Below are 21,157 nucleotides of genomic sequence, written 5' to 3'. Positions count from 1 at the left end.
AGCACAAGACTTTGCCCTGAGGCTCATGGAGAGCAAGGGCAGGGGAAATGCACCACCTTTGGCCTCAGGCAGGCTTGGGTTCAAACCCCAGCCCACCACTGCTGTATCACCTGGCCAAGTGACTTCACCCCCCCGGGCTTGCTTTCCTGAGCCGTGCCGTCACTTGGAATGATTTTCTCCTCCTGCTTTTGTGAGCTGTGGGGAAGCCGAGGTCCTGGTGAGCAACCAGACAACCTCTAAAAGACTCTAGGTCTGCCAATACCAGGAGCAGCCTCTCGCCTGCACCCGGCCTGGCCATGCACGTGATGTTGCCGCAGTGAGGACCCATGGGGACCCACAAAACAGCCTTGCAAGGTAAGGATTGTTGGTCCCACTTCAGGCCGAGGGACTGGAAGTTCTGAGAGTTGAGGCAGCATGCTGAGAATTGCCAGATTCATAGGAAGCCAAGCCAGGTGACTATCAGTCTGGTGGTGGGCATCCTCCGATGCAAAGCAAAATGAGACTCCCTTTTCCAGGCAGTAGCCTGGCAGTTCTGAGCCTCTGTCCCTGACCTCCCATCACTGGGTGGCTCTAAGGAATAACAGCAATAAAATAAATGGAGGCAGCGTGGTGTGCTGTGGACTCAGACCTGGGCTTGAACCCACTAAGGCACTTGTGACCGTGAACAAATCATGCATTCTCTCATCCCCAAAATGGGGACAGCAGCTACTTCGTAGGGCACTTGCAGAGGATTAAATTAAAGTAGGCTGCTGCACAACGAGAATGTTGTGGTGATACCCCACCCACACCCAGAGGGGTGGAGAACTTGGAAACCCAGGTTCTCTTTCGACTTCTGTCTCCAGCTCTTATTCAACCTTGAGGGCCTAGCTGCCCCCCTCAGTGAACCTCCTATGAGACTTCATTAAGTTGTGGACCCTCTGCCCAGAAAATTTCACACATGAGACCCCGCGGATTTGGCAAGAGATTTCAAAGGTTCCTGGACGTAGCCCCTGAAATCTGTCTGTGGATCCTAGGTTAAAACCCCCGATCTGATGGTTCCTCCAGCCCTAACCTTCTATGCCTTTGTGTGGGGCTTGGAAGTGGGTTTCATGTGGTTACTCTTGTCCTCCAGCCTGTAGTCTCACCTACCTGCATTTTGGGGAAGAAGGGAAGCTGTTACAAAAGCCCCGCAGTGGATGGCTTGCTTGGCTTACGTCCCCTATATTGAGGACATCTGTAGTTTGCCCCCAGAATCCATCCCTTCTTCCTTCTGGAAGTTGGCCTCCAAACTCCCCTTAGGAACACCCCTCCCACATCTCAGCCTATGATTGGTGAGCTGATTCCACACACCTTCAGGAGCAGACCACCCGATTGGCCACCCGGCCTATCCCTTCCTCCTGGCTGTGGCTATTGGTTCAGAGATGGTCAGTTACCTTAATCAGAGTCAATGAGACGTGAGAATATCCCTAGAGTTTCTGGGAAAGCAAGGTCTCTCCTGTCTTCCGTAGAGGTCTAGAAGAGATCTTCACTCTTCCCCTGAAGGATGTGGTACAAGACAAGAATGGCTACAGCTATTTTGCTGCCAGGAAGGGAGAACCTGGAGCTGCACAAGGTGGGGGGAGACTCTGTGCGAGCCCGAGAGCGACACACTCAAGGAAGTCAGACAAGAGAGATGGAGAGAAGCAAGGTCTCTGGTGACACCTCTGAAGCTGCTGGACCAAGCCACACCTGATGCTAACACTGCCTCCAGACTTTAAAACTGTATAGCTCAATAAACTCCCCTATGATGTAACCAATCAGACCTGAGTTTTCCTGTCACTTGCAACACAAAACATGCTAACTGAAACTCTCTGCCAGCTGGACTAGACTAAGAAAAGATCAGGAAGGAGAGCTTGGGAGTCAGGAAGACGAAATTCTTCCAAAGGATGTGGGAAATTGGAATATCCACCCACCCACCCGGTGCTAGGAAAACTTCAGAAAAAAGCCAGGGCTGAGAGACTAGATGAATTTTTTGGTATTATTTGTCTGGACAGGGGGAAATGTTGGCTATTTTGAGTTTGATTAATCACCGATTCTAGTCAAGTCTACAAATGTTTCTTGAAAGCCAGCCCTATAAGGGACACTGCTGAGCGATGGAAGATAAGGTACGAACAGGACAGTCCTCACAGCAGGGAGCCCCCAGTCAGGTGAGGAAGACTAGGCTCAAACGGCTCACTGAGGCACAAGCAGGGCTGAGATAAGTACCAAGATCGAGATCCAGACCAGTGAGCCCTGGGAGCCTGGAGAAAAGGAGGCAGGACCCAGGAAGGCAGGACCCAGGAGACAGGGTGACTTTCTCTGCCCACAAGGGTACCACCTCCAGCCAGAGACCAGCTTTTCCAAATTTACACAAAGGCACCTTAGGGGCTATCATGGCCCCAGGCACCAGGTACATTCAAGGGGTACTCCACACGTACCCCTATCGAGTTCTCCAGATTCTCTGTTCCCCAAAGTGCGGGACGAGGACCATGGCAGGTAGGGATTTGAGGAGGTGCTGAGCATGGCATTAAGCCAACTGTCTCACTCGGATGGTGAGAAAGTGGCTGCCTATGCAATTCTCTCTAAAATCTCTTATCAAAGGCAAGGTCTCGGTTTCGTGCTGGCCCGTCTTTGACGCCTCTCTAGCACTTGCTGACCCTTCCTTTTAGCAGAGAGAGAGAGCGAGAGAGAGAGAGAGAGAACAGGCCTAAGCTTATTGCCTTCTGCAGGCAACAGGCTCCTGCTCAAATTCCCTCACACTGTTTTGTTTTCGTGGCATTTATTTTAACAGTTGTCTTCTATTTATGGCAAGTGATATTGGCTTTCCATTTATGGCAGTGATAAAAAGCTTTCTTTTACATTTCATTTCTTTAAGTTTTTTAAAGGGGGATGGTTAAAAGAAAAATATTAGATAGTACAAGTGGGACACAGCTCTCACCAGGGTTGTGAAGGTGGGACGTGAATGACCGAAGTTTGGGGAGTATTCATTGCACAAACACGGACCACCTACCAGGTGCCAGGTGCTGGGAATACAGCAGGGAAGCAAGCTGGCAATACCCTGGCCTCACAGAGCTTACAGTCTAATGGGGCAGTAGAGAGGTAAGACGTAAGCAAAATAAACAAAATGCACGGCATCTTAGATGGTGGTCAGTGACTTGCATGAAGGCAGAGCAGGGACAGGACGCTCTGCTGCAGACCAGCCTGGTCAAGCTTCACTGAAAACCTGGCAGAGTGCCGGCTTGGCGGAGGTGGAGCCACGGCTTTGCAGATGCCCAGGGACGGAGCACAGCAGGTAAAAGAAACAGAACCCATCCCCTCCTGGTTGAGGCTGGTTTTGGAGACTCCTGCTGGTCACGATGACGTGCCCCAGGAAACCTCACATCGATGCCCTGTCCACCTCTCTTCAGTACGAAAAAGCAAAAGCCAGTCCGCAGGGATGAGAGGTGTAGCCTGGAAAGCAGCCCCCAGGGTGCGGCATGGGGTCACTGCAGCTTTATCCTGGCCCCACACTGTGCACAAGAGTGGCTCCACACAGGAGATCAGGACCCAGCACGACAGGGCCCCGAGGGGCTCTGAAATCATCACCATCTGAGTCATCAAAGTGCCATTGATTTATGGTCAATAATAGTGTGGGGTGCTAAGTGCACTTTATTATTCCACTTTGTTGAAAATTGGTCATTTATCTGTGGTCCATCTGCAGCCTGGTGGGTAGGAAAGCCGAGAATTTAAACCATGCTCCCCAATTTCCAAGCTGTCTGCTTCTGGGCAGGTTCCTTTATTCCTTTGAGCTTTCGTTTTCTTGTGAGTAAAATGGGGGTAACACATTGAATGGTCACTTGTTTTGCTCTTGGCATGTGTAGCCAGTCAATAATTGTCCTGTTCCTCCATATACCTAACTCTGCATTACCCAGAATGCCCCGTCTCCCTTCCACAAATGGGATCTGGCACGAGGAGATGGGCAGGAAACCCATTCATTCATTCAACAAGAATTTATTACTCCACACCAGGCACTGTTCCAGTCACTGGAGGCACAGCAGCAAGCGAAACAAAGACAGATAAGGTCCTGATCCTATGGGAACGTGTCATCGAAGCAATACATGAGATTTCAGCGCGACGAGGACCATGAAGAATGTTCAAGGGGAGCCAACTCAGATTGGGTATCCAGGGAGGGCTTTCCAGAGGAGGAACACCGGGGTGAGAAAGGGTACGCTTTGTAAAAGTTTGGGGTGAGAGCACTCCAGGCAGAGGGAAGAGCAAAGCGAAGTCCCTGACAGTTGTCTGAGAGAGAGAAAGCAAGCCAGCTGCTGGAGAAGTGGGTGCTGAAGAGCTTAGTACAGGAGAAGGAGGGCAGCCAGCCCCTGTGGGACTCGGGCAAGGGAGAGACCTGGAGGGGTGGACCCGGCAGTGTGGGGAAGCCTGCTGTTCCCATCTGGTGCCCTGGCCTCTTTGAAAGCATCTTTAGAAACCCGTGACCTGACCCATATCCTGGATTCCCACCCACGAGGCCAGGCCCTACCTGCTGTCCCCCCCGGGGTCTCTGGGGTCAATTTAATTTTGACCAGACCCACAGGGCACCCACGTGCTGGCTGAACTTCCCTCTCCGCGTGCCAGTTCTCCTCCAGGTTGGAAGAAAGCTTTGTGGTTTGGATGAAGGAAGGGATGAGGAGGAGGGGGAGAGAGCAAAGTGTGTTTGCTGGCACCAGAATCACAGCAGAAGCCAATGCTGGAACCCTTCCCAAGTATTTAGAAATTAAAATAATAAAAGAAAACTGAGCATATGGAGTTTGTAAAGTGCCGTCCATCTTTGAGAAGGGATCTGACTTGCTCAGAATGCACGGGAGAGCTGGGGTCCGAGGAGATGTGTCTGTGGAATAAAGATGGACACTCATCTCTCAGGTGGGGACGGGGGGCAGGGGCACACACTGCTCCAGACACGCAGAGTGTGGGGATCCCCTTTGGGTTGTACTTTTGAAAGAGGAGAAAGAACGTCCTCTGTGTCTCCTCCCTGACTGCACGGGAGTCCCCAATCCTCCCCCGCCTAGGGAATGCCCCCTCCACCCAGCTCAACCTCAAACATATCTTTAATTCTTCCTCTTCTGTATCCAACTCCAGAGTGGTGTAGGCTCAGCCTCTAAAACGCACCCAAATCCAGCTACTCCTCACCCCCTCCCCACCTCCACTCCAATCCAGCACCCCTCCTCTCAGCCAACAGCAGCCACCCCAACCTTGTCTCCTGATGCCTCCCTCCCCACCCCACAGCCACCAGATGGATCCCTCCTTCAAACACTTTTCATCCCACAGAGGATAAAAAGCTCAGGGGCGCCTGGCTGGCTCAGTCAGTTAAGCATATTCGACTCAGGTCATGATCTCGTGGTTTGTGATTTCGAGCCCCTCGTTGGGCTCTGTGCTGACAGCTTGGAGCCTGGAGCCTACTTCGGATTCTGTGTCTCCCTCTCTCTCTGCCACTCTCCTGCTTGCACATTCTCTCTCTCTCTCTCTCTCTCACTCAAAATAAATAAACATTGAAAAAAAATTTTTAAAGGTTAACTCCTCCCCACTCCCTTCAGGTCTTGCATGATCCAGGCCCTACCTGCTCCCAACATCACTAGTCTTCCTTCTGCCCCTCAAACAGGCCAGTGTCATTCTTCCTCAGTGCCTTTGCACATGCAATTCCCTCTGCTGAGAACACTCTTCCCACACTTTTTATGACAAGTTCTTCATTCAGGTCTTAGCCCAAATGCCACCTCTTCAGAGAAACCCTCACTGACCACGTCATCTAAAAAACTACCGCTCCAGTTCCTTTTGACTTCACTCTGTTTATTTCTACAGAATCTATCATTATCTAAAATTATCTTGTTTGTTTGTTTGTTTGTTTGTTTGTTTTGTTTGACTCGTCTCTCTACTGTGTAAGTGCCATGAGCTCTGGACCTGTCTATCCTCTTTCCTGCTGTGTCCTCCATACCTGGAATAGTGCATGGCCCAGAGTAGACACTTCACAGACATCTACTGCATGGAGACTGAGTGAATGCCAGAGCCACCTGGTTTATCTGGGCATCAACCAGGTGTTTAAGTAGCACCATACACAGCCTTGCAGTTGCTGAGTGGCAAACATCACGCAGGCAGATTTCACGGAGCCCACGTGGTCATGAGTCAGGGCACTGTGGAGTGAGCCCGTTCTCAGCCACATCACCAAACAGCATGTGTTGGGGGCTCCCCATTCTGCCAGAGCAAGAAACCAGGCAAGAAAACTCGACTTGCCACTCCTGGAATTGGGAGCCCATCTGGGATGCCCAGGTGCCTCCATCCACCCCAGGTGCTCAAGTGTCCCCTGTGCCAGCTGGCACTAGCTGAAGAGGTGAGCTAGCTGGAAGGTGTAAGTAACAGGACAGAAGAGGAAGGCAGGTATCCTGTGAGCCCTTTGGGGCAGGAGACCTGGCCAGCCCTTGGCCCCTAAGGGTCCTCAAGAGGTCTTGAGTGCCTCAGCTTGGGTGTGCAGAGGTGGCCATGCGGACACATGCAGACACTCATGGGGCCCCCCCAGGGTGGCTGAGCCTGCGGAGGGGGAGTGGAGGGGGAGTGGAGGGTCCCTTCTCCGCAGCCCCTCCCCTTCTCTACTTCTCCAACCACCCCCTCCGTCTGGCTGCTCCTCTCCCGCTCTGCTGCACGCTGGCCTCCGCAAGATGGATTTTCCTGGCTGTGCCAATCTTGCTGCCACCTGTTCGCGCTGTGCTGGAGCCAGCAAAGTGGCTCAGCTTCAAAACCAGAGCAGCTGGGAGAGTGGTTGCCAAGCCTCGCTGTCCCCCTCGCTCCCCTCCTTTGTTGCAGCAGCAGCTTGGGCTCCAAGTCATCCTGTCACCTGCTGTCAGCGGGGCGGCCCCTTCTCTTCCCCACTATGCCCCCACCAGCCGCCTCCAGCCCCCTCCAGCCCTCCCCAGCCCTCAGTCCCTCATGGCCAGGCTGCAGAGAGGAGCACAGGCAGGGGCATTCAGAGCAGCCCCCTGCCTGCCCTGTACCCGCAGCCCAGACTCTCAATCCCCTCCCCTTCCCCCACTTCTCATGGGATTCCCCAACTTGCTGCTCCCCAGAACCTTCCCCAGAACTCCAGACAGGAGAACTGAGGCTTGGATCAGAGGTATGAAAGAGCCAGGACATGTCCAGCACTCCTCACTGAGCCCATAACAGAGCAGGTGGCCCGGGACACCTCCAGACAGAGCAAGCTCCAAACCTCCGGGAGTGGGAGAGCTCTGGAAACTTCCTGCAATAGCAATCCAACCCACGCCAGAGGCTGGAGTCCCAGCCCTGCCCCTAAAGCTCACTAGCTCCGTGACCTTGACAAAACCCCTCTAAACCTCAGTTTTCTTGGCTGCCAATAGACTAGGTTAGTGTCTGCCCACTAACCTAGTGTCACTGCAAAGAACAAACATAGGACTAGTGGCTTGAACTCCTTCGGGAACAAGACAAGATATAATTAAACACATGCGTGGGACAGAGAAATGCAAACTGTAAAGTACTGTGCAGCCCAAGGGGCTGTTTTGCTCTTTCACACGGGATGTGGGCCTGCTCCCAGAGAGGCAATGAGGCCCCATGGCCTGAGAGCGTGCATGCCCGGCTTCTAGGAGAAAGATTCGAGCTGTCTGATTTCAGAAACACTGGCTCCAGCTGAGGGGGCATCTGATGGCTGAGACAGACACATCAGAAGATAGAGCAAGACACAGTCAGACAGACAAATAAACACAGATGAAATAGCCGGTGAGGCCGATGGCACTCATGATGGGAACCGACAGGCAGTGGTGGCTGGATTCCCGTAGCCTGGGGCCTCTCTCTGCTCCAGCAGAACCTTTCCCCGCCTCCTGCCCTTGGTCATCAGCTCTCACACACAGCCCTAAGACACCCTGGTACAGCATTTGCACACGCACATCCCAGTGCTCACCAGAGTGAGAGGGGAGGGGGTGTTGGACCCTCCAAATTCTGAGATGCTACTGAGGAGGGAAATAATCTCTGGCAATAGGGGGAAAGGGTCTTCTCTTATGCAAATTACTTCGGGTCTGAGGAGGTACGCCTTTGTTAGTGACAGTGGTAGGAAATTACAGACCATTTCAATTGTAGGAGTGGGGGATGGCGGGTGGATGTTGATCCCTGGGGATGAGGCATTGAGGAGCAGAAACCCTAGTGTCTGCTCAAGTTCATCAAGTACATTTCTCCCTGGGTGCCCTGAACTGTTCACCAGTACCTCCAGATGAGCAGAGAGCTCAGGGGCTTCTGACACCATCTGATTGCTGGGAGTGGGCTGGGCTGGGGGCATTAGCTCCAGCAGGGTGTGGACAAAGCAGGGGCTTGGGCTGGCAGCCCTGCTTCCTCTTTGCCCCTTCCACACATCCTCCTACAGCTGTCAGACTGCTATTTTCAGAATAAGCATGGGATCTGTCCCTCCCCTGCTTACCTCCCCCATTCCATGACTTCCCATTGCACATGTAATAAAATTCAAATCCTACCCATGGCTTACAAGGACCCCAGGGTCTGCTCTACCTACCCTCTTCTTCACTCAAAGCTCTCCATCCACACCATCCTTATTGTTCCTCTAACCTGGCTCCACCTCAGGGCCTTTGCACTTGCCATACTCTCTGCCTAGGACACTCCAGCTGCCAGTTCTTGACTTAGCTGCCAGTTCTTGAATTCTTCTCATCATCTAGGTCTCAGATGGCCTTACACCATTCCAATTCGTGTCCCCCTCCTTCCTCTGGGCACTATCACATCTCCCTGGGTTTTGTTCATTTGCTTACTGTGCAGCATATAGAAAATATTTCCTCTGTATGTTTTTAGTCTGTGTCTGCCCTAAAGAATGCAGGCTCTTGTTTTGTTCACTGCTGTTTCCCACTGTTTGGAGCAGAACCTGGAGCACAGTAGGCATTTAATAAATATTCCCTCAGTGAAATGAGTGAATCACAGAGGAAAAGGCCAAGTGTCCCCAGGGTGAGAAGCACATGTCCAAGAAACTGAACAGAACAGAGTCATGTGGTCAGAGGACAGGCACGATTTTGAGGGGCCAGGACCACAGAGACCTGCAAGGAGCCCCTGATGCCAATGCTCATTTTACCCAGGGCTTTGTTCAGTTTGCCTCACTTAATGTTGATCACCTGAAGCTAGTGTATTACTAACCCCATTTACAGATGAAATAGTTGAGACTCGAGTATTAATCATGTGTCCAAAATTTCTCCTTTGTGGCACGTGGCTTCTCAGCTGGTTGGGGGAATGTCTTAGGGCCTAGTCTGTGTCCCTTGAGTCACTCACTGTAACTTTCCCAAAAGGGCCTTGACTGTTTGAACTGGCAGAAGACAGGAATCATGGGCAGCAGGCTTCCAAGGACCCCAGTCCAAAGAGGGCAGTGGCTAGGAAAGAGAAGCCAGAAAAGTGGGTCCTGCTCCTTGGTAGACAAAGGAAGGGTGACATGAGTCATGTCTGGCTCATGACAGAAATGGTGGAGGCCTATGCATGGCAGTCTTGCACTCGCCCTCCAGGACACAAATGACTAAGGACTTGGATCTGAGTACTAGCCCTGCATCTAGCAACACAACACAACTTTCAGCCTACTTGTCCTCCTCTATGGAATGGAGATAATAATGCTCACCTCTGAGAGTTGCTCTAAGAATGAACTAAGCCCTGCGTGTAAGAGTGTTTTCGTAAACCTTCAAGGGTTGTTAAAATGTGCATGATGAGGACTCATTTGGGGTCAGAAGTCCACCTCAAACTGACTCAAACTCAAAAGAGCACTTACAATTAACAAGTCCTTGAGATGGGGGATGTTGGCTTTAAGCTTGGCTGGATCAAGATGCTCCAGTAGAATAAGCCTCTCTGCTTGTCTCCTTGTTATCTCTCTTCTGCAGGGCCTTCCTTCTTAGGTAGGCTCTCGTCAGTGTGTGGCCATCAGCCATTCCAGGCCCCCAGGCTGACAGGTGACCAACCGCACCTGAAAGGGAACTTCTCCTATATAAGCCCCAGCTTAAGACCCAGGATTGATTCTCATATAAATTAGATGTCCCACCTGAACCAACCATGATGGAAGCCAGGAGACTGGGAAACTCTTGACTCCCATCCCTGGAGCCAGAGGTGGGATTGGCTTCATCTGAACCACAAAGACTGTGAGTGGTGGTGGCAGAGGCTGTCCAAAGGACAATGGGGGTGCTGCTACCAGAAGAGGGCCTGGGAGCCTGGATGGCACATAAGAGAAGTTCACAGCAAGACCAACAGAGATATTCTTACCCTGCAGCTGGCATTGCAGAGCAGCATTCTTTAGGGCTCCAGGTCCCAGGAGACTCCACTCTGGGGCTGCTCTTCAGGGGCTCAGAGGAGCCACTTCCTTGGGAAAATGCTGAATGAAACTGCATGAGAGCTAAACAGAATGGTTCCATGAATATGATTTGTAAATGGTGAAACACTCTTCAAATGTTAGAGATTATCCTTAACAGTTTAGAATGGAAGAGGGGCAGGGAACAATAGGATTTTGGAATTGAAAGGGGCCTAGAAATCATTAGCACCACCCCCCCCCCCTTATAGTCATCACTACAAAGCAGCCAGAAGAATGAACTTTAAAAGCAGATCACATCATGTCACTCCCCTGCCTAAACCCTCCACTGGCTTTCCTTGGAATAGTCTAGATTCCCTTCCTCTGCCTCAAGGGCCCTTATGATCCCATCCCTGCCCACCTCTCAGATTCCATCCTCTTCATCCTTTCCCCCCACTCCCTTGTGCCCCAGCCACACCACCTTTCCTTTGCTTATGCAAATGTACCAAGCTTGTCTCCTTTTCAGATGTTTTGCACTTGCTGTTCCCTCTGCCTCAAACACTTTTCCCCCAGATCCCCAAATGCCTGCCACTTTCTCATTACTCAGGTCTTGGCTGAAACATCATGCTCTGAGAGACTTTCCCGGCCACACTTTTGTATTGATATCCACCACACCTTTTCTCCTTCACTCTCTCTCACTTCGCCTATTTTATATTCTTCATCATCTGGAATTATCTTGTTGCTTTGTTTGCTTATTTATTGCCAGTTGTTCTCTTGCCTACCACCCCCATTGGGGTAATCAGATCCAAGAAAACATTGTCTACACACAGCACAGGGCCTGGCATAGAGTAGGTGGTCAATAAATACTTGTTGAATGAATGAATGTAAGGATGGATGGACGGTTGGTGGATGGGTGGGTGGGTGGGAGGATGGGTAACTGTGTGGGCAGATAGATGGATAAGTGGGTCAGTGGATGGTTGAATGGATGGGTGGGTTGGTGGGTAGATGAGCGGATGGGTGGGTAGGTAGATGGGTAGATGGGCAAATGGATGAGTGAGTGGATGGGTGAGTGGATGGGTGAATGGGTGATGAATGAGTGGATGAATGGATGGAGAGTGGACTGAGCCCATACTCTGTCTGGTCCTGCCATCACTCTCTAACTTGTTTCTTGCCCTTAAAAAAAAAGTGTGTCCTGTTGCCCTTTTAGACTAGGATCTGACTTGGAGCTCTGGTAGCTAAAGACCCTTTAGTCTCCCCACTTCACACCAAATCATGCACTGTGGCTTCAGTGCCACCTGCTCTAGTCACTGAATTCACCTGACTTCAACACCCATTAAACCGATCATTAGGAGGTTAATAAAACCCTTTCCTCCGCATGGGCACACCTCTGCCCTTGTCTGCCACCTGATGTGCCCATCAGCTGGGCCTGCCTATGGCTGTTACCAGGAGTTGGGAGAGAGGTTGGCCACCCCTTTTGCCTGGCAAGCCATGCAGGTGAGCTGAGCACCTTTGTCCTCACATCAGTCCCCCAGGGAGGGGTGTCATTCAGGTCCTGCTTCTCCAGAGCTGTTCTGGGAAATGGGAAATGGCAGGTGGCCAGTCTCTTTGAGGACCCAGCTCCTAAGCTGGGGAGTCTGTGGGTTGGCATGTGAATCTGTGGAGGCCTTACATGCAGACAGCCTTCTGTGGGCTGCCCTTGTGTCTCAGAGACAGAGGCTGAAGGACGGAAGGGGCACTGCTGTGACTTTGGCTCACTCTAATTGCTGAGGAGAAAAGGGTCCAGGGGAACATTGGGCAGACAGGGAGTAGTCAATGGGCCTGTGGGGAGCAAGGTGGACCCACTGGGCTGAGAGCCCATATTCAAGGGATGCCCTGATGTAGGTGTCAGGCCATTCTTAGCATGAGGTCCTGAGGACAAGGGAGGCTTCTCTCCCTATCTGGAAAATTCCATCTCTGTGAAATCTAACTGAAGAAAACATCAAGTCTCCACATCACTGCTGGGGGGCAGGGTGGAGAAAAGCACACTGCAGAAGGAAGCATACAGTAAGATACCATGTTGTAAAAAGCCAAAAATCAAGTGAAACTATGTCTAGTTACATCAATAGACATACCCGTATACATGCAGGGAAAGGCCCAGAAAGCTACACAGTGGTTTCCAGTGTCTTCCTCCTTAAAAACAAATCCCTGAGATCTGCGGTGAGGTTATTTGCAGTCTTTTTTAAAAATTTTACAATAATAAGGTGTTCATGTTTTACATGTAAAATTAAAAATTAATTTTTAAAGATATTCACCAAAGATGTAATTTGGAGTGTGAAGGTCAGACATAGCTCTTAAAGAAAGTGGCATGAAGGGTCACAAAAGGACACAAGAGAATCCTGGCTGGCAGAGGAGGTGAGCTGGGCCACCACCCCAGGACTCTTGCCTGGGCAGTGTTCCCTGCAGGTGCTGCCGTTAACCTTTGAGCTTCCCTGGGACTGGGCACACCTGGACGCCTTCCTAGACTTGATCCTTCAAGATTCCCCCCGGAGGTGGCTGTGACGGACCCAGGAATCGGTTCCAGGACTTGAGGAGCAGAGAGGGTGGGAAGCCAATGCCAGTTGGAGTGGGGAGCATGCTGCTGGACTGATCCCATAATATCAGGGCTGCAGCATCTCCATTTCCACTGGCCAAGTGACAGCGCCTATATGCTTATGCAAGGGGGGTTATTTTATTAACCAGATAGATTAAGCATCTCTCCTTCTAATTACCAGTTTAATTAACCTTGGCACACAGTATGTACCAACCCCCGAGGGACTGAGTCACAATTGCCACGCTGGGTGAACATCGCCCATCTGCTCTGTGTTAGCTTCGGCTGGTCCTCAAGGGACTGAGGCAGTGGGCTCTGAGGTCCTGGGGTCTGGTGGAACCAGGGAGGATGGGAGGGAAAATCAGGCAGGGATTGTTAGGAACCTTTTGGGTGGGGGTCTTGCTGTGGGTGCTGGATTCCAACATGGCCCCTCTTCAGCAGCCCTCCTGCAAGTGATCCTGGGTGAAATGAGACAGAGAAGTCAGCCTGGGCCACCCTACTTGGGTCTCCCAAGTGTCTTCAGGGTAGCCTGGGGACCAGAAGTCTTGTGTTCATCCAGCATTTACTGGATGGTGGTGCTGCCTTAAATTCCCGAGCCGCAGTTTCCTCATCTATCAATTGAGCACAGTGATCCCTAGGACATGAGGTTTAATTAAGAGAACAGAGATCAAGATGCCTTGTAAAATTACATTCATTTATTCAGCACATATTTATGGATTATGCACTATGTATTAGCAAAGGTAAGTAGTACAATGATGAACAGAGAGAATTTAGAGACTGAATTCTCTGGAAATTGACCGTGACTCCAGAATCACCCTCATGTGCACATGCACACACACACACACACACACACACAGGCTCCTTTCTGACCCATCACCCACAAGCCCCCACATTTAGCACGCCACACACAGGTACACATTCTCCTTCATAGCCATGAACAGAACGTGCACCATCTCAGAAAAACGCCTACATTCATGAAGAGGACCACATGGCTCCTCTGTTCTCAAGAAGCGTGAGGCCAGAGATGTCACATTAATAAGAAGCATAGAGGCTCTGGTAAAGGGGCTTTTATATATTTATTTATTTGAAAGCTTATTAAAATCCTAACCTAGTCTTCTCTTCACTAATGCAGTGTTATTGGAGCCTCCTGATGTCTGTGTGGGAGGGTGAAGACAGGAGTGTGTGTATTTGCATATGTGTGAGAGAAGACTTTCAGTGCATTTGTGTGTAGGGTGTGTTGGTGTGTGTGTGTGTGTGTGTGTGTGTATGTGTGTGTGTCCCTGGGTATGTGTGTACGTGTCAGGATGTGGAGTGTGAGGTGTGTGTTATGCTTTTATGCTTCTTAGAATCTTACAGTAGTGAGCAGTTTCTCAACCTGTTTTTCACTATCACCCCCATAAGGAGCCTTTGTAGATATTTTTTTCCTAATCACGCCCTCTCTGAAATTGTATACCACAGATACACCATATATCTCTTTATGTACTGTACATAGATTTATGCTTTATATAGAGAAAGTGTCCATTTTTTTCACCTACCACCACCCTCACAGAAAAGTCTCCACCCTCTTGGGGGTCATACTGCCCCCACTGAGAATTAATGATATAGAGCAAGAATTTCTGGCTCCAGAGGTCTGTGACCCCTGATGTTGTGGGACAAGGTTCCCAGTCTCAAGGGCCCAGGTAGAAACCTCTAAAAATGCAGATTTGGGGCCCCACCTGGAGATCCTGTAGTAGGTCGGAGAAGGAGTCCAGGAATCCAGATTTTAGTAAGCTCCCAGGGAATTCTGATGCCCTGACTGTGGGCTAGGGATTAAAGGGAGTTTAGAATCATCAGGGATCATCTAGTCTGAGAGGAGGTCTGTCTGGAGCCCCCATCTAGTCCTAGAGAACTTGGAATCTCAACTCACAAAGGCTGGAGTCCTGGCCAGCAGGACCTTCCTATATAAGACTTCCCCAGGACTCCCCAAATGAAGCTGGGGGAGGCTGGCAGCTGGGCCAGAACTCCTCACACAGGTCTAGGACTTTGATAAGGCAAAATAAGGAGTGGGTCCCCAAGACTGGATCATGCAGCTGGGATCTAGAACAAACACTGACCCAAGGTGTCTGGAGTCCCATTTTCCATCTGTTCAATGGAGCTATGGATGATCCCCACAGTAACCTGGGCCTCCCTTCTGAGAGCCCCAACCTCCCCCCAGGCCTGGAAATTCAATATGCCAGGCACTGGGAGAGGAAGCAGAAGCTTACTTCAGCCCTATCCACCAGAGAAGCCCTAGAATTGGAATGGGAGCTCCAAGCTATCAAGGGTTAGAACCCTGTCTGGGAGTTGCCAAGGACCTGGTAGCAAAATCAATAAAAAAAACAGAGACCTCCTACCTGGCCGTGACCTCTGTGGGTGCCAAAGAATAGCTGTGCTACTTTGGAGGCCTGGACCAGTGCCAAACCCCAGCCCTGGGTGTCTAAGTGATCAAAACACGGGGGACCAATTGATGCACTGTGGGCAATGGTCCAGCATAGGGCTTTTCAAGGGGCAGGTGGGAGCCTGGGAAAGGGAGAGAGGGGCCATCGTGGTGGCCAAGGAGTGGGGCCGAGTGGGGTGGAGTTCCTGGGGTAGGATGGCGGGTAGAAATGACTCTGTGATGGTATGATGAGAGGAAAGGGGAAGATGGGATGATGGTGGATGGGAGATGGAGGGAGCATGATGGAGGGAGCATGGAGAGAGAGTGAGGAGGAGGGGCACTGTGGCTTGGTGGGGAAGCCAAGAAGGCATCCTTCTCCCTCTCTTAAGCTTTTAAAGGCATCAGAGCATCTTGCTAATTGTTCATCTCCCAGAGACGCTAATGAAATTAACTCTGCAAAATGCTCATCAGGTCATCTGCAGAGGGCACAGTGCCAGGCTTCCGCTTGGTCCAATCCCATCCTCCTCCCCCTCCTCAGCTCCTCCTGCCCCTTCCTGATGATTCCCTGCCCTCTCCTTTTCAACAGGCCCCTCAGCAGGGAACAACTCACTCCCAAACCTGCCTGAGAATGCCCAGTGGGGAAACCAGAAATGGGGGCTATGTAGCCAGGGAAACCTCAGAATCTGAGATGCCACGGAGCTCACAGAACTGGAAATGTTGTCTCCGGGTGTGTGTGTGTTTCTCTGTGTGTGTTTCTGAGTACATGTGTGTATGTGTGTTGTATGTGCGTGATAGAACATACCTCATAGGAGTATGTGTCTCTAATAAAACCATTTGTTAAACTGAACATTCTTTCAGTCACTCAGCAAACATTTTGGGAGCACCTTCTAGGTTTAATCCTGCCCCATCTCTTACAAGCTGAGTGGTTTTAGTCAAGGTACATCCCCTCTCTGTGCTTCAGTTTTTGTATCTATACAATGGGGATGATAATAGCATCCATTTCATAAAGGTTTGTAAGAATTGAAAAAGATAAACCAGCTAGGGATCTGAGTCCTGTGCTAGACTCAACAAATATTGGGCACTGTCCTTGGTCCTGAAGGAGCCAAGGCAAGGAGATCTCCATTCCTGTGGTCAGGCACAGGAGAGGCCCAGGCAGAGAGTTCTCAATAGCATAGGGCAGCATGGAGAGTACAATAGTCTGTGCAGGAAAGAAGTGGGGATGTGTGGAAGTGTTTTTACATGTATGTAAGTATAGACAGGAAATGTGTTTTTATTGATTATGTTCAGTTGCTGGGCATGCACATGTGTGTGATTTGGGTTTGGGAAGTGCATTTGAGTTAGGAAAGACAGTGCTAGCATGGTGTGTGTGTGTGTGTGTGTGTGTGTGTGTGTGTGTGTGTGTTAGATTCAGGGATGTGTGGGTGTTGGGGTTCTGTGTGAGGAAGGGACTGGTCCAGATATTGCTGAGGGTCATCTGAAGGGGCTTGTTTCTAGTTCTCTTTCCCTTTTAACCAACCCCCCCCCCCCATTCATCACTTGTCTTATGACCTGGCTCATTCCACCCTAACTTACAACTGGGAAGACTATGTCTTCTCCCACAGGCTGCAATTTCCCCAGTTGGGTGGTATTAAGCCTTGCAAACAGTAGGCACTAATAAATGCTTATTCCATCTTGGGCAAGGTTCAAGAAAATATTTTATAAAAGATGATTATGTATCATTTTTAAAGGTGCAAATGACAAAAAACCAAATGGTCTTAAACAACAAACAGAGGAATCTATTGGCTCATGTAACTGAAAAACCAGGGGTATATCTGGCAGCTTCAGGAGCAGCTGGATCTAAGGGCCTTAAATGATGAATCAATATTCAGTGTCTCTCTTTTCCAGGCTCTGCTTTTCCCTACCCAGGCTTCAGTCTCAGGTATGTTCTCCTCACATGGTGGCAGCTCCAGTGTCTCTTCTTTTCTGCTCCAAGTTCAGCAAGAAAAGAAACTCTTTCTCTTCTTAGTTCTAACAAAAATCCCAGAAAAGAGCCTGAGCCCTTTGTTCAGGCTATATGCCCATCTCTAAATGAATCACTGTGGTTCAAGGAATAGTGGTTGCTGAGTAGGTAGACCTGAAGCATGTGTCATCCTCTGGAACTGGGGTGGGGTGGCCCCACATGAATCTCATACACCAATGGTGAGGAAGGGTGATTCCTCAAAGGAAAGACAGGAAGCTGCTGCTTCTAGAAGACAGAAGCTAGATGCTGAGCAGTGGGCAAATATGGATGCTTGGATCAAGGCAGGGACTAGACTATCAAGGGCCAACGTGGGGTCACCAAGAGCAAGTCCAGCCTGCTGAACTAATTTCTTGTTTTAGTCATTGGCCTGGTAGATTAGGATAAAGCTGGAGGCTCATGAATCTGGGGTTCTGTAGGGTCTGTTTATTTTATGGGTGCAGCAGTGAGATGTTAGCTGAAAGATGGTGTGGTCAGAGGTTTCCTGAGTGAATGAAAGAAATACTGATTTATTGCCCTGGTGCAACTTGCAAGATAGTCTGAAGTGGGGAGCCACTAGACTCTCTCCTTGGTCCTGCTCTCAGCATCCTGTTTAGCAAGGACTTGGTTGAAAGTATACATGACTTCCCAATCTTATCTGGGAATGACAGGAAGCTGAAGAAAATAGCAAGTACCCTGCCTGACAGCTTCCTCAACCTGAGAGGGCTCCATATAGGATAAAGGGATTAGATGTAATACAATGGAATAGAATTGGAATGAACTGAAGTCTCTGCACTTAAATTCAGAAAGCCAGTGATGCAAGGGTAGATGGGGAACATCCAGCTGGTGGCAGCACCTATGAAAAGACATGGGGCAGTGTTCCTCAAAGTGCAATCTTCAGACCACTGGCACCAGTAGAAATAGCTGGTTGGGGGTGGAGTGGGTGGGAAAAGCAGAGATTCCTAGACACTTCCCCAGACATACTAAATTAGAATCAGGATAGGGCAGGGCCTGGAGATGTGCATTTTAACCAGCGCCACAGGAGATTCTGGCACATCTCCAAGTCATTGATGGCCTCACCATGGGTTCAGAGCCCCTCCCCTCCAATCCAGTGGGCATTAACAGTGTGATGTTACTGACCAATAACTGATTGGGACCCTGCTAATGCATCAGGCCATGCAGGCAGGAGATGTGTCAATTTCCTTTAAGAGATGCCTTCAGAGGAGCAGCCTTGGTGGAAAGCACTTACAGTAGGGGGCCAAGGTGGCAAGAACAGAGACCCAGAGCTCTGTTCCTATTCCAGTAACAGAAGCAGAACTATTTGGTCTAAAGGGAGTAAATTCAGGATAGACCCAGAATTTGTCATCTGAAGTAAAAAAGAAGAGTCTTCTGAATAACAGAAATGAAGAAGGAACAGACAGGTTTGATGAGGCCCCAAAAGGTGAATCCAATGAGGGGCAGATTCCTGCTGCCTAGGGAGAAGAAATTCCTAGCCAGCAGAATAGTTGGAGGTGAAACCCATGCATGGTCACTGGATAGGACTACAGACACTAGTTGGAGAGTCCATCCTAGGAAGGGTTTTGCTGCTCCCTCCCTTTGAGTCTGGGGCTCAAAGGCAATGAAGGTTAAAGATGTTAGGAGTCCTCCTATCTGACCATCTACCTTTGAGCCTGAGACAAGCACTTCCTGGCAGTCCTCCCACCTAGATTCTTAAGCAGAATTCAGGTGAGACAATTAACTCACCATCTCCTCAAGGGCATCCCTGCTCCTTTTCCTGATATGCCCTGAGTACCAATTGGAAGGGGATGGCTGAGCTGAGGCCTGAGTGACTAAAGGGAACCAACCATGTGAAGATCTGGGGACATAGTGTTCCAGGAATAAAAGCAAGTGGGAAGGTCCAGAGGTGGGGATGAATTTGGATGCTGGAGAAACAGAAGGGAGGTGACCATGGCTAAGGCCTAGGCAGAGTTGCAGAAGTAGGCAGGGGCCAGATCATGCTGAGCTTGGAGGCAGTGGTCATCATTAATGCTGCTTTCCTCACATTTCAGCTGTTGGCATGTAGGAGAACTATATTTCTTGGCCCTTTTGTATGGGGCTATGGGGCCAGCTCTGGCCAATGAATTGTCAGTGGAAGTGACACATGTCATTTCAGGGCTGAGCCACTGATTACCTCCAGACCTCTCTTTTCCCACCTCACTGACCAACGATGTTCCAGAGAGTGGCTGTTTTGTCAGCCTGGGTCCTCAATTGAGGATGATCTGGAGCAGTAGACCCATGAAGAACAAATGAGAAATGAACCTTTGTTGGCTGAAGCCACTGATATTTGGGGACTGTTTTTTACCATGACATAACCTAGTCTACCCTGTTACAGACCATTCTATTCTGGCTGAAGAAAGAAGGCCAGAGAAGTGAACACAGCCACCAAACTGAAAAGAGAAGGAGACCCTTTCTTTTCTTGTTCCCCAAACCTTATTCCCAATTCTAATCCCAGAGCAGAAACTGCAAGAAGAGGAAATGTAAGGAGCATGGACATTGAAGTCAGCCTCCCTTAGGCCCAATCTCAGCTAGCCCTGCAAACACTGAATACATTGGCCCTGGGCTTAAGGCACTTCCCTTCCCAAAATCTCAGTTACCGTTACTGTATAATGAAGATGATAATGTTTATTTAATAGGATTGAATGTGAGGAGCAAATTATTAACATAGGCAAGGACAGAGCAGAGTGCAGCACACACCATTATGATATCCTCTTATATCCCAGACCCCAGTTTCAGTCCTTCATTCTCCCCATTTAGTGCCCAAACCCAGTTCCTAATCACCTCTCTTACACCAGGTGCCCCAAATGACAGTCCTCCTAAGGTTTCACCTCTTTCATCCACCTCTTCCCTTGAAGCAGGGTGGGGCATAGTGTCAGAGGGAGGGGCCTGAGCACACATTGCTCCCCACAACACACACACACACACACACACACACACACACACACACACACACTCCAGTTGGGTAGATCAAGTAGACACAGCATACATACAAGCAATCCCCAAAGCGGAGTTCAAAAACTGGAAGCTGTTGGACGTTTGCAGACATTTTCACCTGGGCTCACATGAGGTTAAAAAAATATATTTTTTAGTTAAAATTTTTAAATCAGAAGATTTTGCATCCAATGGCTTCTCTTGATAATTTGAAAGATAGGGCCATACTGGGCCCCAATTCCAACACCCTCAGTTGGCACCTAGAGTAGAAGAGCCAGCTGCACCTTTCCATTGGATCTGATGTCTCGTCTCCAGTATTGCCATTGCCTCCTTGGCGCTGAAGCCCAGTATCCATGCATGAGTATCTGGACATTGGCTGATGTTTCTTACACTAGTTAAGAGAAAAGGAAAACATTTCTCATAACCCTTCTCTATCAAAAGTGGGAAACAAAAGACAGACCGAGAGAGGGCCTCGTGGTTTCAAGAAATAGAGGAGAGCTCATATCTCTTTGTGGAAGGGAAGACCATTCTTACATCACCCAGCGTGCAGCACCAATTTAAATTATTGACTGGCCCCTGTAGGAGGCTTACTTTGCGACCTTGCCGCCACCCTTCTCATCCCTCCCAGAGTCGGACCCTCTCTTTTTCTGACCATTCGTCCTGTGTGTATGTTGCGCGTCTGTCATTTCCTTTCTCCTTCAAGGCAACCCTCTGTTTACTTTAACCAGATTAGGGAATGGGGGTGGGGAGCAGGAGACTCCAGCAGCGGTCATTGCTGGAGACGACGTGACTTGCCCAAGGTCACAGAGCTAGAAGGTGGAGAGGTGCCTAGATCCTACACCGGGGTCTCGGTGGCTCCCAAAGCCCTGCCCAGTCCTTCACGCCCACGTCTCTGGCGCGGTGCTAGCTCACAGGGCGCAAACACCGCGCGCCCAGATACGCTGTGTCCTGAGGTTGTTTTCCTTAGGCGAAGGGCGC

This window comes from Leopardus geoffroyi, chromosome A1 (genome assembly GCF_018350155.1).
Source record: "Leopardus geoffroyi isolate Oge1 chromosome A1, O.geoffroyi_Oge1_pat1.0, whole genome shotgun sequence".
NCBI lineage: Eukaryota > Metazoa > Chordata > Mammalia > Carnivora > Felidae > Leopardus > Leopardus geoffroyi.
This window is presented reverse-complemented; position numbering follows the sequence as displayed.